We start from the raw sequence: 15,925 nt of genomic DNA, 5'->3' as shown, positions 1-15,925 counted from the left end.
TGATTTGTAATTACTTTCATATATTTCAAATAAAAACTGCATTTGTATTTTTTGTATTGAGAAAAAAATGGAATTCAAGTTGCATTGCGATTTTTTAATTGCGGACAAAAAAAAATATCACATACAATTTCCGTTGGTTTTTTTTTTTTTTTTTCTTTTACGATTTGGAAAACTAAAATACACATCCGAATATGTAATTTGTATTTATAGAGCGGAATATAGATGTGTGTTTGTAATTAAAGCAAAATAGAGTACAAATTATATTTGAAATTAGTATTTGATGTTTTTATACGAATCAATTACAATTGTCAATTTATGTAATTATTTAAAATCATTATCCTATCCGATTGAAATTTGTCAATACAATCTATCCACTGTGTTAAGTCTAAAATTTCTCGCACGCAAGTGTTTTACTTAAAAACTTACTTGCGCGAATGCGTAAGAATGTGAATATAATTTGGATTTTATTTTGTCTTGATCGGCTTGATTTTACGTATCACCAGTTGCGGATAACAAGTATAATTATGTTTTTTTCGTCATCTTATCAATCACAAATTACATTTGTCATTCGAAGCAGGCTAGAGACAATTTTCTAGAGCTAGAGCTAGAGCAATAGAGAAAAATAATGATAAATTATGTCGGCAAAAATGTCGAATAAGTTCATTTGGACAAAATTCGTTGTACTTTTGTAATAGTTTGGCGAATCGCTCAATGCATTTGAATCTTGATCGCGCATGCGGTAATTGTTTGTTTGTTTTTTTTTTTTTTTTACTAAATTGAAACGAAATTGTATTTCGAATATTTGGAAAGACAAAAAATTTTTTCGTAAATGTCGTATTAGATCAGAAACGTAAGATTACTCTGAGAACTATTTGTCCCACTGTTTCTTGAAGGCTTTACGATTCGACTCTCGTACGTGACCGTGCCCACGTTTTACGTCTAGATATAACAATAACTCGGTCTCAATCGGCTTGGCATGCCGCAAATACCTCGGATATCTACCGAGTATTTTAAAACGAATACCCTGTAGGATCGTATAATATGAATATAACAGTGAGGAAAAAATTTAGAACCCTAATTCGTGTCGGCGCCCGCGCCATATATAATTGTACAATAAGACAGGTAAACACATTTGTGACTGATGTGCGAGAATTTTTTCACAAATATTTTGTACCGCGTTTTCAATAACACATTAAGGATTTTAAATCGGAGAAACAGGGCTTGGGGAAAAAAACGTGAATACGCTGTTTTGAAATTTGTCGATTTAAAATATGCCTGAGAGTTAAAAGAACATTCCAAAATGTAGAGTCTATTACCTAGATGGAGAAAAGGTGGAACGAAAAAAGGAGGGAGAATTTTAAGAAGAAACTAAAATAAAGGGGAGAAAATCAGGTCGCGATTCATTCATTAGCCAATTAGACGTTCTTACGTAATGCTGCGCGAATTTAACTGTGTGTGTGTGTGTGCGTGTATCGTCCCGACCGGGAGGTAATTTAAGTTCCTAAATAATTGACGCCTGTGCAGAATTCTCAGGCAAAGTCGAGGACAAGTAGAACTGAAGGAAAGAAGCGAGCTACTCGTTTTTCGTGGTGTAACACTAAGAAATATTTCATTTGCTACAGTAACTGGAAGATTTCAGTAAAACAGGTGTCGTTAAAAAAACTGTTTGATTATTGTTGGAATCACGAAAAACGCGGAACGCGTAACCATTTTGTGCCATTATCGATCGTTTGTTCGTAATTGCAACGCAAAATCAGTTTCTGAGGTTTACTCGACTTTTTTAGTTAAACAAGGCTTTAACGTCAATTTATTGTTGAACAACGTGGTGAAAAATGAAAACAGTTAAGAACTGAGCGGAAAATTTTTCCCAGTGTACGAGGAATTCCGTGCCGATTCAATTTTTTTTGTTTACCCATCTCGATTTTCAGAATATCGACAAAAAGTCAGTAAAATTTTATACCTGTAGTTGCATGATATCATTTTTTTTTTTTTTTCATTCTATATAATTTGATTAAATTTATTCATTGAACGAACATTACGAACAGTGTTCACGGATCCCACAATTTCTTCGACGTGTAATTTTTTTTCATTTAGACATCAATTTTTCATCAATCAAGAAGTTTGAAAAAAATCAAGCGATTTTTTTTTTTGGTGTTTCACCCAAAATGAACTGTCAAGATATTATCTATCAACAATTTACATGTTCACGACACCGTCTGATTTATTGAATAATTTTTTCAAATCGTTAGTAATAATAATAGATGAACGATAGCAAAAATTGAATCTCCAATACGAAAATAGCTGGAAATTATTGCTAGCTGCAACGCAGAAGTTTTTTTGCTTCCGAACTTTTACCCTCTTACTTGAAAAAAAAGTCATAGTCGACGAATAATCATCGGATAAGAAAAATTTCGAAAATATGTAATTGGTTCAAATTCAAACTGACTGAGGCAATGTGCCATATGTATTAAATAATTAACGTGTATTTATACATATTGCATTAGATCCGCGGCGTTCTTCAATGGAACGCCAAGCGTAGCAGCGTGAATTTACTTGTATAATAATTATACTTCAATTCAATGTGAGCGTCTTGCTCCAATTAATATGCAATAACAGTAATAAAAATATGCACGTAAAGAATTATGAGCGGTGGCAGCGTGTGTCTTAATTTGTTCATTGCGCGAATCGATGTTTTTTCACGCGGTGCATTTGAAGTTTCTGCAATTTAACGATCGCTGCAGCAACATAATTTAAAACTGCTGAACTCTAGATGACCCGGGAAAATGGAATAACGTGAACTTAAATCTTTTTTCCCCGAAGTGTATACGTGATAAAATTTATTTATGGAAATAAGCATGATGAAACGTGTTGTAATTTACCGATTATGCGATCTAACCGCGATCGTTTGTTACCAAACAATTTTTAATAAACTTTCAAATTTTTAGTACTATTTTTAAATCTCTTGCGTTCAATTCGATCGATTATCGTTTATTTGCTTATCAATCTACCGTTCCCATAATTTTGAAGAACTGATTTTAATTCCTGTATCGTGACCAGAAGCCCGAAATCGATATTTCAATTTAAAGCAATCGAATCGTTTGTGCATTATTAAGACTTTACATAATTATTCAGCGGTTTTTCAAGGTGAGAAAATTCTATTTTCAATTTTGGATGAAAAAGATTGAGAGTATTGGATAAAAAAAAAAAAAGAAAAAAAAATAAATAACATTCGTTCCACAAACGACCCAATCTTCAAAGTTTCAAACACATCAAATGAATGTATAATGTTGAGTTCGTGGTTACACGTATATTATGCAATTTCGGGGTCGCGTTTTATGGCCGGTGGAAATTTAACGTCTGTGTCTAATATTTCGGTTAATTGTTGTCGCCTGGAAATAGAACCGACTTTACGTACTTACATACATAGATATAAGGCTGACCGGTGGGTTGTTTAGCCTTGGCGAGTGTGCCAACGTTAAAATATAATCCAAACTATAAGTATCACACTGCAAAGTAGGTGTAGATAAGTATAACCTGCAATATCGCTACGACCGCAATGCGATCATCGCACGTGATTCTCATGACCCTTTTTCAATTTCTTAAACGGTAGTGAAAATATATTCGCCCTGCTAAATCCGTACAGGGTTTGCACACACGAAATTACAACCAACTCGAAAATACAGGGAGCTTGTTTCTTCGTTAATTCGTTTGTCTTTTTCTGCGCATTTTTATGACTTACTAGCAACCCAAATTTAATGTGATAAATTGAAAATTACATTCAGGTAAGAAAAATTTTACTTACAGTTGAGAATATTTGAATAAAAAATGATAATATCTAACTGAACCTAGAACTGAGCTGGACCTAACCTCTATCTGTAAGAATTGACTCAGCGTTCGCATAAATTTGTGATCCCGTTCTGACTTGGCTTACAAATATCGTTACTTCTTCAAAACTATTAATCCGGTTGTAACGAAATACCGGGACAATCTGTTGAAACTTGAAAATCAACCGCGCATGCGCCAAATAATTCAGTCTCATTGGTCGGCGAAATCGTCCCGCGGCGATATTTTTGTCTGCGATGCAGGCGGGCCAACCTACGCAAAATGTCGACGTTCGAATTTTCAAAGAGCGTAAGCATTAAATTCCGACCGTTCTTTGAAGAATCAACTTTCCGACCCGTTAACAAATGCTTTCCAAACCTTTCCGAGTCACTACCTCAATTATTTGATATTCTAACCTCGAAAATTCGTATCAGCTACGTCGCCGACAGAAACAGTTTGACAGCTGAAACTCGGGATGGCCAGCCGATAAAACTCGCGCATGCGCGGTTGATTTTCAAGTTTCAAAACATTGTCTCGCTATAGCCTAAAATCTGGTCAAACGTTGTAGCTATTCACAGAAAAAAAAATAATCATAATCAGTTAAGTCGTTCCGGAGTTATGAGCGAACATACGTCAGAAAGACTTTGAGTTTTATACATAGGTTGATGTTGACCGAGACTTCGTCCCCGGCATGTGCTGCAATATCACTCGAAGAAAGAAAGTATTTTGAAAACACACGAAATGTCGTTGAACCATGTATATGAAATAAGCATATTTGTTGTAACGACTCGCGCACCGCCCATTCTGAAATTGATGTACTGATTCATAAACCACCGGGAGTGTGCCACAATATGTACATATGAGATGGCGTTGCTGTAGCAAAAGGGACACATTTAAAAGAAAGGGGGAAGAACTGTTACAGCAGGATAGAATTAAACGGAGAAAGATAGATATCCGCTTTGCGAAGGCGCTGTTTTCGAAAAACTTATAAAATGACAATTTCAAGTCTCATTTAAATGAAGTTATTTGTTCCATTTATTAAATCTGTCGTTAGAAAATTTGAAATTCAAGATTGGGTATCAATAACGTCTCGCGGCAAGTTTTTAGGTTATATTGAGTATATTTTCATTTCACTACGTTAGCAGTTGACCGTGCACTTAGGGCACTTTTATCATCTAATCCAGTCATCGCAACTACTTCGATATTTTACTACTTCCCTTTGACATACCTCACTTCATCTATAACGGCCAAGTTCAGGTTGAACCCTTATTGCTTATCAGCGCGAGTATATAACAAGTCCGGTGGCTTAATGAACCACTAATTGCTTCTTTGTGGCGGAAACTTTTCCAGTTGAAAACCTGCAGTGCTGCAAACTAAAAATAATAAGAAAAATAAAAATAGCTCCAACAATAAGTGAGATTTTGAATTCTAGGTAACACTCGGCCACACTGACCCAGAAATCATGTTTTTGATCCGGTTGGTTTTTGGCTGCAGTTGTAAAACGTTTAGAATTTTGTGACTTTCGGATGTGTTATAAAATTTTCTGAAGCGTGAAAGCATAACGATGATCTTTATGTGTGGCGACGGGTTTGCCTGGAATGCTTTGAAGTTATATCTACGCGTCGTAACGTTCCGAATTGGCATAGTTTCAATACGTTTCTGCATCACAACGACGACGATTCTATCGTATCGTGTTTAATACATGTTTGCAAGTAAAAATCTGTCGCTTCACGATGTTATTATATGATTTCCCGAAATTCGATGAGTATAAACATTGTAAACATCATTGACAACATCGTAAAACTGACATAGATATTTATCTACGACGAATTGATATACCGGAGGAACTGTATGGGCAATAATAACATTCCTAGATTGTTTCGTTTATGTTTCTCTGTTCCTTTCCTTTCAATAACTTGCGAAAAATCGTTATTCTTGTTCCTTATTGCCTGAATACAATTCGCATTAAATTTTTGCCGAGAAACGATACTTTTTATCGATTTTATAAGAAGATAGTCGACATTATTACATTTATCAAAGAATTAAATTGAGCTTGAGCTACGAAGATCTCATTAGCTATATAGAAATAGAAAATACTGGAAATAATGGGGAAAAAAGTTCGGGCATCGATGCTTCGTTGCAAAACTGTCAAGAATTGAGTAAATTATATTCGACTTATATTATTCAAAAAACTCATTTCTACAACTGGATTGAAATACTAATTTCTTATCATGTTGGTATCGTTGAATAATGAATTTTGTTGATAAATGAAAGAATGTTAAATAAAGAGAAAATTTGTTTCAATGAATTCGTAACGTTTGAACGAAATGAGCTGTCGCAGAGTAAAATTGAACGAATATATTAGATTTTGAACAATTCTGAGGTAATTTCAAATAAAACAGCGATATTCAAGCTTTTGTTTGCGAATACAACAGCTCCAATTTTGCCATATTTAAACAAATCCTTGTAGCCTTACGAGTTTGATAATTTGATGAATACTCAATGTCCGTCTGCATCGCAATAAAATTAAATACCAAGTATCGATTCTTGGCCAGCCAACATGCCGAACGAAATGAAAAACATGAAACTTCACACATTGAAACGAGTTTCACCACGTTTTCAATATTTTTCTGTTCCAGGTGAGTGACTGCAGCTGTATTCCTACGTGCGATGTCGTTTATCTGTTCGCGGGCTCAGCTAACTCTGCCTCCAATCTCAAGTTACTCGCAAGTCATACCTAATACATAACGTACGTATATAAGACACAGATACACGTGTATGAAACGCATTTAAATATCGTATCTAAAGTTGAACGAACTGATCTAAACTTCGCGTAATTTCTACACGCGTTGCCAAGTTGGATTTAAGGAGCGTGAAAAAAAAAGAAAACGAGTAGCATGGAAATAACAGATAAGAAAAGTCAAAATATTGCCAAGAAGTGATTCGGCTGCAGCGTGAAAAGTAAAATACGGAAAATAGTTGCCCAGAAACGCGGTTATTTTTTACTCTTCAAAATTAAATCTAACGGCGTTTTTGTCGCATTTTATTACTTTCAAATTTTTGAAATTTTTATATTGTAACAATTTTTTTCGACCCTCTTTTTCCCTACACAAATATCAGACCAACGGTATTTGTGATTTATTTACGGGCGAAACTCGATCGGTCAAAGGTTACAAGCCACGACCGTTTAAAAAATAACGCTATATCGATGCGGTGAATTTTTGTAAAACCGAACAGAAGGAGGGAAGGGAAATAAAGAGAATAATAATAAATTAAGACCCTTGAACAGACGGGAAGTTAGCCTCGCGGCTAAAATCCTCTGTGTAACCCAATTTTTTTTTCTCCCGTAAAACTCAAAACTATTCGACCCGTCGTATAAAATGTCGAATTTACGGGGATCACCTATGCCCTCGGGAATTTTTACAACCGTTCTGTTTTTGTTCTACTTTTTTTACGCACTGCCCTCTTATTTTTTTCCCCCATTCTTTGCGGAAGAATTGTCGAGAGGACGAAATCATGAATATTCGATATTTCTCTGCGCCATATTTTGGAACGCGTTTTATTATACGTAGAAAAAAAATTATTTTCTGGAAAATTTGAACATGTACAGATGTACTTTAATTTCGTTAGTAAATACTTGGCGAATATTTAGTTTGAATGATTTATTATCGCGAGTAAATAGAATTCAGATGAACGTTTTTCAAAGATTTTTGAATTTGGTTTACAGAGAAAGGGAAATGTTTTTTTTTTTCTTGCGATAGCAATTATTGCACTAAATGAACGTACAAAGTTGTTATTGCTCCTTTTATTGTTGTTGGAATGTTTGCGTTATTCGCAAGTTTAAGAAGTAATTTTTTTTTTTTCGTAACGTAATAAAGTTGACGTTATAACAAAATTCTCGAACGAGTCATCGAATTGAAGTGCAATAATTGTTGTCTGTTTTTTTTTTTTTTTTTCATACTTATTATTAGAAATGTGGAAAAAGTAATAACCATTTCAATTAGCCCACAAACAGATTTTATATTTGTGTACAAAATAATCGGTTTATAGTGATTTTATCCGCTCTCACAATCAAAAACAGTTTTCATAAATTTTCTTTCTTCAATTTTTCTATTTCTAGATTTTAAATACCGATCGCCGGATGATTTTTTCATATTATGAAAAAGTTTCCGCTTATACGCTAAACCAAATTAAAAATATTTCACTAGAAAATGGTTGTAAAGATTAGAAAAAATTAGGAATCGTGCCGATTTTAATTAGCCCGCAAATTTCATTTCTTCCGAAATTTTAAACCCTATAATTAAATCCTTTGACTCAAATTAACCGGCCATGAAATGATCAATCATTGCTACGAATCGGATTATAAATTTGTTCGTTTGAAGTGACGATTGATTGACTTGATAAAAGGTTGAATAAGGTTGCACAGGCTGCGATGTATATATTATACGAACTTTATAAAGACGAATCCTGCATGTGAAATTATTAGTTATTTGATTGACTTTTATTTTATGCCCGACGTTATTTTATAAATTACATAAATTATATTTCTCTGACTCTGACGAAAGGTATGAAAAAAGTTAGAGAATGCTTAAAGTATAATTATGTGCATCATATAATTATGTGAATCAATAATTTTCCGTACGGAAAGATTTGTTTGTTCGATTCATCCGCGGTTAATTCAAGAAACCATTTTGACCGACTATGAAAAAACGAACCTTATCCTTAATTGATGAAGCGTGTAACATGACAAAAAAACCGAAAAATTGATGGTATAAAATTTTATATCATAGAACCGACAGATTGTATATTCGTTTTATCATAATGACTACATTCTCGTTTCTTCTCAACCTTGCATATGCCATTAATTCTTCCCCAGATCTCGTATTATACACAATCCAACCAACCGTATAATCACCACGAATCCATCAAAATCGATATAAAACACACACACGAAGAATTTTCGGAGGACCAAATTTTCGATGGCAACTGCCACAATTTTACGATACACACAAGCTTGATAAATGGTAAATAGTTGCCAGTCCGCTCGGCCATTCGAGTGCGTAAAATCGACTAATCAGCAATGCAAATTATAGGGTCCAATTTTATTTCTTTATTTTATTTTTTTTCTCCTTTTTACTTTCTTTTTCTTCATTTTCAAACATTCTTATTCCTCTCCTTTTTTGCAGGAATACTTATCTAACCTTCCTCCTTGTTCTTTGAGTTACATAATAAATGCTACCTTTTTTTTTTTCTTTTTCCTTTTTTTTACGCTGCCAGTAACTCGGCATGTGGCTTACGGAATTAGCCGGTTCGAATTTTTCCCTACTCTTTTTCCCCTCCTGTCAATTATTATGTATCATACGTAAGTACATGTATACAAATATATGTGTGTATCTTTTTTTTTTTTTTTTTAACCACTCGTATCGCGGCCTGCTAGTTTTGCCATTAAAAAAAAAAAAACAGAGGCAACGTTACGGTGTGCGAGTTGATTTTTACACGAGACACGCACATGTCTGTGACGTATTTCGTTTATAGACCTGCACTGAATCAGCCCGACGACTGCCATAGAGAGTGATTTAACGATCTGGTAGCAATTACACACGTTCCGGAGATATTGATCATTGGTCTCGCGAGGAGATATCGTATATTTTATTATACACACTTTTGCAAAATGTCAACTTCTCTCCTAACCTCTTTTTATTTTTTTTTCTTTTCTTTCTATTTTTACTTATATACCTACCGAAGTCGGTATATAACTCATATGCCTGTATACACTTGCATCTTTAACGAACGAGACGCAATTTATAGCTACAGGTAATAACTATTTCTCGTTATTCCGACTCGACTTTCAAGTTTTTCGATATCTTGACCATTTTTTTTTTTTTTATTTTTTTTTTATTTTCATACACACGTTATGTTTCCGACTATTTCTTTTGGACGAAGCGTATAATGATCGAAAATTTATTTACCGATCAAGATAAATAAACGAGTTAAATTAAATGAGTACGGAGTCATTTTTGAAGGTAGAAATAATAATTAATCCATCTTCCCAAATTTACGACCGTCAGAAACCTTCGGGTTATTTTCTTTTCTTTTTCTGTATTCTTTTCTTCTCGTCCTTGATTTAATCTGATTTAGAGAATACATCGGTACTTTTTTTTCTATTTTATTATATTAGACAGCAGAAATAAAATTCAGGGTGTTCGATCTTTTGTCGAATTTAATAATACGCAACAAACAGAAGGTTGAAACAATCGAAGTAAAACAACTAAACCATCTAACTAAATTTCAATTTATAGCCGTGCAAAAATTGTGAATTATAATGTTCTGAGAATACGCGTAGGCGGAAAGTAAGGCAAACGAGCTGATTGCTGAATGAATAACTGAATAAATAAATGAACGCAGAAACCGAGTCGAGCGAATATCCGTGTTCCTTGAATTTTCTTGACTTGGCAGACATTTTGTTATACATACACGTATACGTATTATAAACAACGCAACGTAACAAGCGGTTGTAAATTACTCGTCTATAACGCATTATACGTGTAAAATATTCCTCAGGTTGGTATTTTTTTTTTTTTTTGTTTTTTTTTTTCAATTCTAGGCACGAGATATTCAACTTAAAGAAATCGTGCGTACAATAGACGCATTGCCGACTAGAAACCAAGGTCGAAATTAATTTCACACACACACACTCGTTTCCAACGTTCACCGGACGAACAATTATCCTCTGTTTTAAAAGCGTGGGTTTCTCTCACGATCAGGATCGTAAATTATACACAGTACAATAAAATATACAGAGTGAAGATTAACTTCGTCAATTGTTTCGAACACAGCCGCCGGTGATAATTACGATCTGGCTTAATTCTCAATTTTCCAATTCGAAGCTTCGATTTTACTTCCATTGATTATAAAGATTGAAATAGTACGGGGACTCTTTTGTTTCATAGTTCCAAACATAGATTTTATAAATATAATCCGTGTGAAAGATCGTTGTTCAGCCTTGGACGAATTTAAAGTTAGGTTTGCAATATTTAAATTTAGCGCATTCGATATGCTGAGAAAGAATAGAAAAAAAAAAAAAATCATTTGAATTTTGATGAAAATTGGGACTTGAAGATTTTTTGTTATAATAGGGTTGAAGTTATGTTAGTACGTCACATTAACGTAACTATGCATTTTCGGGAAGAATGTTCGTATCTCACCATTTTATATTCGTCTGAAATTCAAATTTCGTGAAGTATAAAAAATATGCGAATCATATTTTGCAAACTCAACTCTTTCAAAGTCATTCCAGATTAGCAAAATCATAGATTCTTTTCCAAGAATTCGTAATTTTATGACCTTACTAACTACAATGCAAATTTATGATTATTTTTTTTTTAATCAGACACAGAATTACGGACACTCGGAATACAAATTTGCAAATCCAACTGTTTTTTTTTTTTTTCTTAATCTCAAATTCACTTTGGGTACGAAATTCTCATTCCAATTTTTCCTCTTCTGGCCATATTCAATAAAAATTTGGCTTGATTTCCTGGTTATCCGACGTTCTTTTTCTTCTTCTTTTTTACACTGGTAATCATACTTTCAAAAGGAAACGTTTTTGACGTACGTCAACTTGGCACGGTGGGTGGTTGACGACAAGTGATCAGGGTTAAAGTTTCCCCTACCGAATCTCTGTCATTCGTGAAGACAGCGATACAGTGAACGATGACCACTCCCTGACAGTGTTCCGTTGTACAAACTCCCACTTGCCACTGCACTCCGAACCATCCGCTCAAAATTCCCACTTCAGAGAGCTCAGGTAACCATTTTCGAACGTACCTTGCGGTGTTGTATTATTTCTGCCAATTGGATATCGAGAAATCTACATATTATCTAGGTATATATTGAAGTATGGATAAGGAGAAACCGAATTCGGATGTCCGGATGTCCAGAAAGCGACGTAAGCGAAATTTTTTTCTCTTCTGACGTCAGAGCTCGAGAATCTATTACGACGAAAATCAGTGAGCAGAATTCCTCAGTCCGGAAATGAGCGCTCAAATGAGAGGACGTACGGAAATCGCGCTCCGTGAATTTCGAGCACTAGGAAAAGCGATCCGTAGTTTCTATGCTTCAGGTCCGCTACCTGGTGAAACTCGACTACCAGGACAAGCCTTCCGTAGTTTCCGCGCCCCAGGTCCTTGACCTTCCGGACTAATTTTCAAGTTTACAAGTTTGATTATTGAAAACGTCATGTTTTGTGCTATCAATCCAATATGCATGGTCCAGATATCATTTTGAATCCGAAAAAAATCAAGCGACCAGGATCAACAAATTGCAATTGGTGAGTGGTTGGCATTGTATACATAGGTTTTAAAACTAGTCGTTTTTTAACACTCTAACCTCAAAATCACCACTTCGCGATTTCGAGCCTTTCGTGGCACAAATTACGGATCGAAACTCGTACCGATAAAGTTTTTTGACTCGTTCCGAAATGTACTGTTATACAACGCGAGGATGTTTTAAATGTTTTTCCATTCGTGTTTTCCGTACACAAATTACCCGTTTCTATGACGGTTCAGTGAGTCTGCGAATGCGCATGCGCTGAGTACCGAAAAGACAACTTTCAAGCCTGCGCGCATGCGCTATCGCGAACAAAGCTGACATTGCGCGACCCTAACCTCAATTTCGTGCTCCGTGAAAAAACGCGCAACATACTCTTGTTATATAAAAAATCGTACTCAACAAGGAGTCAACGGACTTTTCGCCTCGCGTATTTGTAATATTCGTCTTCGGCTTAACTGCGATTCATATTGCAAACTTACGCTCGGCCCGAAAAGACCGAGTTTACCTCCTTATTACACGATGTACTATTTGGACGCGAATTTTTTTTTTTTTTTGCACTTGCACAAACAGAATCGGTGATGTGAATAAAAAGAACGTTGCGTTGACATTAATAGGTGACAGTTTTTAGGAAGTAAGATTTGATCGATAGTCTGATTTGAATTATTATAAAAACTTTCATTGAAAAACATTTCGATGGAAATTTTCGACGGTGTTTTGACTGGAAAAAGTCGGTTTTTCTTGTAATTTTCAAACCTTCCAGCTGAAATTGAACTCTTAAAATAGGAAAATTTATAGCTATGGAAATTAATCGAAGGCGTGTTTCTCCTCAGGAAAAAAGCGGAGAGTCCGGTTAACGAAGGTTCGGATTGCATAAATCGAACGCTGATTTGCATCTTTCGATGTAAGTCATCGCGGTGATTCGCACGCGATTTGAAAAGCAGGATTTGCGAAAACATTCATGAGGTTTATTGGTCAATAATTGATACTTTTAATTAAATTTATAATCACGAGATGATCGTTTTACGTTGAACATACATCAAATTGTTGTTTGATTCAAAAAACTGTTTCCCACAAATTCACTGAAACACTTTTTTCGTGATAATCGTATCGTTATTTATTTACTTTTACAATCCTCCGCCGATATTTATTACGATCAACAAATAGCAGCGTTGAATTAACTACCTAAAAAAAAAATCGACTCTAGCGTCTTTTTAAAAAATACTCCTTTGAATAAAATGAACCAGCGTAAAGTAAAATAAAACGAATTCGCTATATTTTTAACAAACTTGAACGTACGCTGAGGCTTTTGCTTACAGTTCCAACATTTTCGATGTTCATATCTCTGTAGAGATCAAGTAATTGTAATAATATGACAAACGTTCAGCGTACTATTAACGTAAAATTGTTGATTTTTTGCCAGTTATAATGCCAAAGTTTAATTTCTCACGGATTTCTCTGGATTTAACCTTATTAATTTTTCAATTTTTTCTGCGCAAACGATCCGAGCTTTTTCACGCAGCACGTCGCAAGGGACAAATTGAGGCCAGCGGCCAATTCCGGGTTCTCGGTACGTGTTCCAATTGCAAGACAAACACCGTTTTATTGCCTTTACAATTACTATGCCGTGTAACGCGCGCGCCTCGACATTTTTTCCTTTATTTTTTATATACGCGCAAGTGTTCGTACATACACGACCGATGCAGTTTGCCAGCAACGAATGCGGCGACGTGTCATATGCATTGAATATCTAATATCCCTTTGACACGAATCTAGCCTATAAGATAGAACAAATTGCAGAGATCTGACCGATTCGCGAAGTATTTCGAGGTTGAAAATTCAAGGAAAACCGATTAGCAATTTTTACCGAAACACGTTAATTCGTCGATCGATTGACGGACGATTATTCCTACAGCTTACGTCGCGTGTTATTTGTGAAACAGCATATTACGCAGATTAAAAAATCATTATTTTTCAATTAGACAAAGAGCTGCTTGTATGATATACAACAAGTTACGCTTGTGATTATAACCGCGTAGCATGATAATCGAGATTCGATCAGTTAACCTGGAAGGATAGATAAAAATCACTTGTACACGTAGGTGTTCAGCCCCGGGCAAAATTTCCTATTACGCTGCACACACAATGCGCGAGTTTTAAACAAGCGACTTGTTCGTTACACGGTAGCCGCAAGGATCGATGGACCGGACATTATAAGTATGTTGAAACAGAATGAAAAAAAAAAAAAAGAAACGAGTGGAGAAGAAGAAAAAAAAAAAACTTACAATCGTGTTGTAGCATAAATTGGACCGGCAAGAGACGGCCAGTCGTTGACCTCAGACACTCAAATTCCTAAGGGTCTCGTCACTACGCCGAATCTCCTGTCCCCGATCTTTCGAGGATGGATCGAGAGATGCGGTACCGCAAAACCTCGACTCGAAAAGTAAAAAAGAATAAAATTACTGTACAGGTATCCGAACGGGAACATTGGTGACAAGTGCTGGGTTGTTTATTTATTTACGTTCGTACCTTGTGTTTTTTTTTTTTTTTTTTTTTTTCATTTTTATGGATAACTATAGGCGATTTTGAAACAAGTTTTTGCACTTAGATTACAATCTGTTTGCGTTTCTTTGAAAGCTGGTCGACCTCGGTAATGTCTGTAGATTCTTGAATTTTGGACGATTGCGTATTAGCCAAAAAGTTTGCGGACAAAATTAAGTATCGAAGGAATTTCAGGAAGAATCTTGTAAAGCAACTGATCATAGTTAGTTCGAGGAAACTTGCGGCAGTTTTTCTAAAATCCAAAGAAACAAGTTTGATAAATTTTTCCGCAAACAGTTAATGATTGTGGCATGTTCAAAGATTCATTCAATCTACTTTATTATACGAAAAATAAAATATATCGTTGTTTTTTTTTTCTTTTTTTTTTTTTGTCTTGATTATAAGAATAGAATTCCTAGCTATTAAACGAAAAACAATTTTTTCTCCTCTTCGATATTGTCGATAAATCGTTCTTTGCAATCGTTTCAATTTCTCGTAGCATATATTGTAGGTTTTAAATTTGATTTACTTTCGAATTTCGAACATAACTGTTTAACTGTAAATCTACGACCTCCGATTAATTTCAATAAAAAAAACATCGGTGAAAAATGAACCGATCAATGATAATTATTATTTTAATACTTTGATTAATGATTGTTAGGTTTCTGAATCTCAATTGCAATAATTGTGGATGCAAGTCTAGAGCTAAGAAATTAACAACAAGAACACGATGTGCAAAATTTTACCATTGAGCAATGAGACTCGATATTATTAATTATCGTCCTTTAGTTTTTATTCGAACACGCTCAATGCAATCAGCATATACGTAAACTTGATTGATTTACTCCCAATTTTACTACCGCGAAGCGTTTGAAGCTCGTTATTTTATCATCCTTCGCATTTATATTTACACCTATGTTGCATAATGCCGCTCGGTTTTACGATCCATAAGAATATTCAAACACCGCATGTCGATTGCAACATAGCGTAAGCAGTTTATTATAGTTGCAGTATTTTATTCGCTATTATCCTTGTACCTCCTTATAATTATCGCTTATCGTCTCCTTAGATGCAGCGCATTGTTCTGCGGCTTGTCGTCACTCCTTTGTAGCGCACATAAATTTTCATGCAGATTAAAACGAAACCCAACCGTCGATTTGAATTTCAAATTTTTTTCTGCCGACGAATTTGAACGAATATATTCATTATCGGATCAAAATTTTGACCTGTAATC

At 34.9% G+C, this 15,925-nt stretch overlaps 1 protein-coding gene across 8 annotated transcripts in view; it reads left to right on the top strand.

The window, feature by feature from the left end:
* Positions 1–15,925, top strand: part of LOC107221052 (NAD(+) hydrolase sarm1) — a 186,762-nt gene that overhangs the window by 63,669 nt on the left and 107,168 nt on the right. Inside the window, exon 1 of one of the 8 annotated variants that reach the window (XM_046742188.1) lies at positions 12,089–12,151. The exons of the other annotated variants lie outside the window; for them this stretch is intronic. The gene's annotated coding sequence lies outside the window, so the exon portion shown is untranslated. Of the gene's footprint in view, positions 1–12,088; positions 12,152–15,925 lie in introns of those variants that run through there. 8 annotated transcript variants of the gene reach the window in all.

Source organism: Neodiprion lecontei, chromosome 5 (assembly GCF_021901455.1).
Source record: "Neodiprion lecontei isolate iyNeoLeco1 chromosome 5, iyNeoLeco1.1, whole genome shotgun sequence".
NCBI classification, from domain to species: Eukaryota; Metazoa; Arthropoda; class Insecta; order Hymenoptera; family Diprionidae; genus Neodiprion; species Neodiprion lecontei.
The sequence above is the reverse complement of the archived record's forward strand: the minus strand, read 5'-3'. Positions and strand labels throughout refer to the sequence as shown.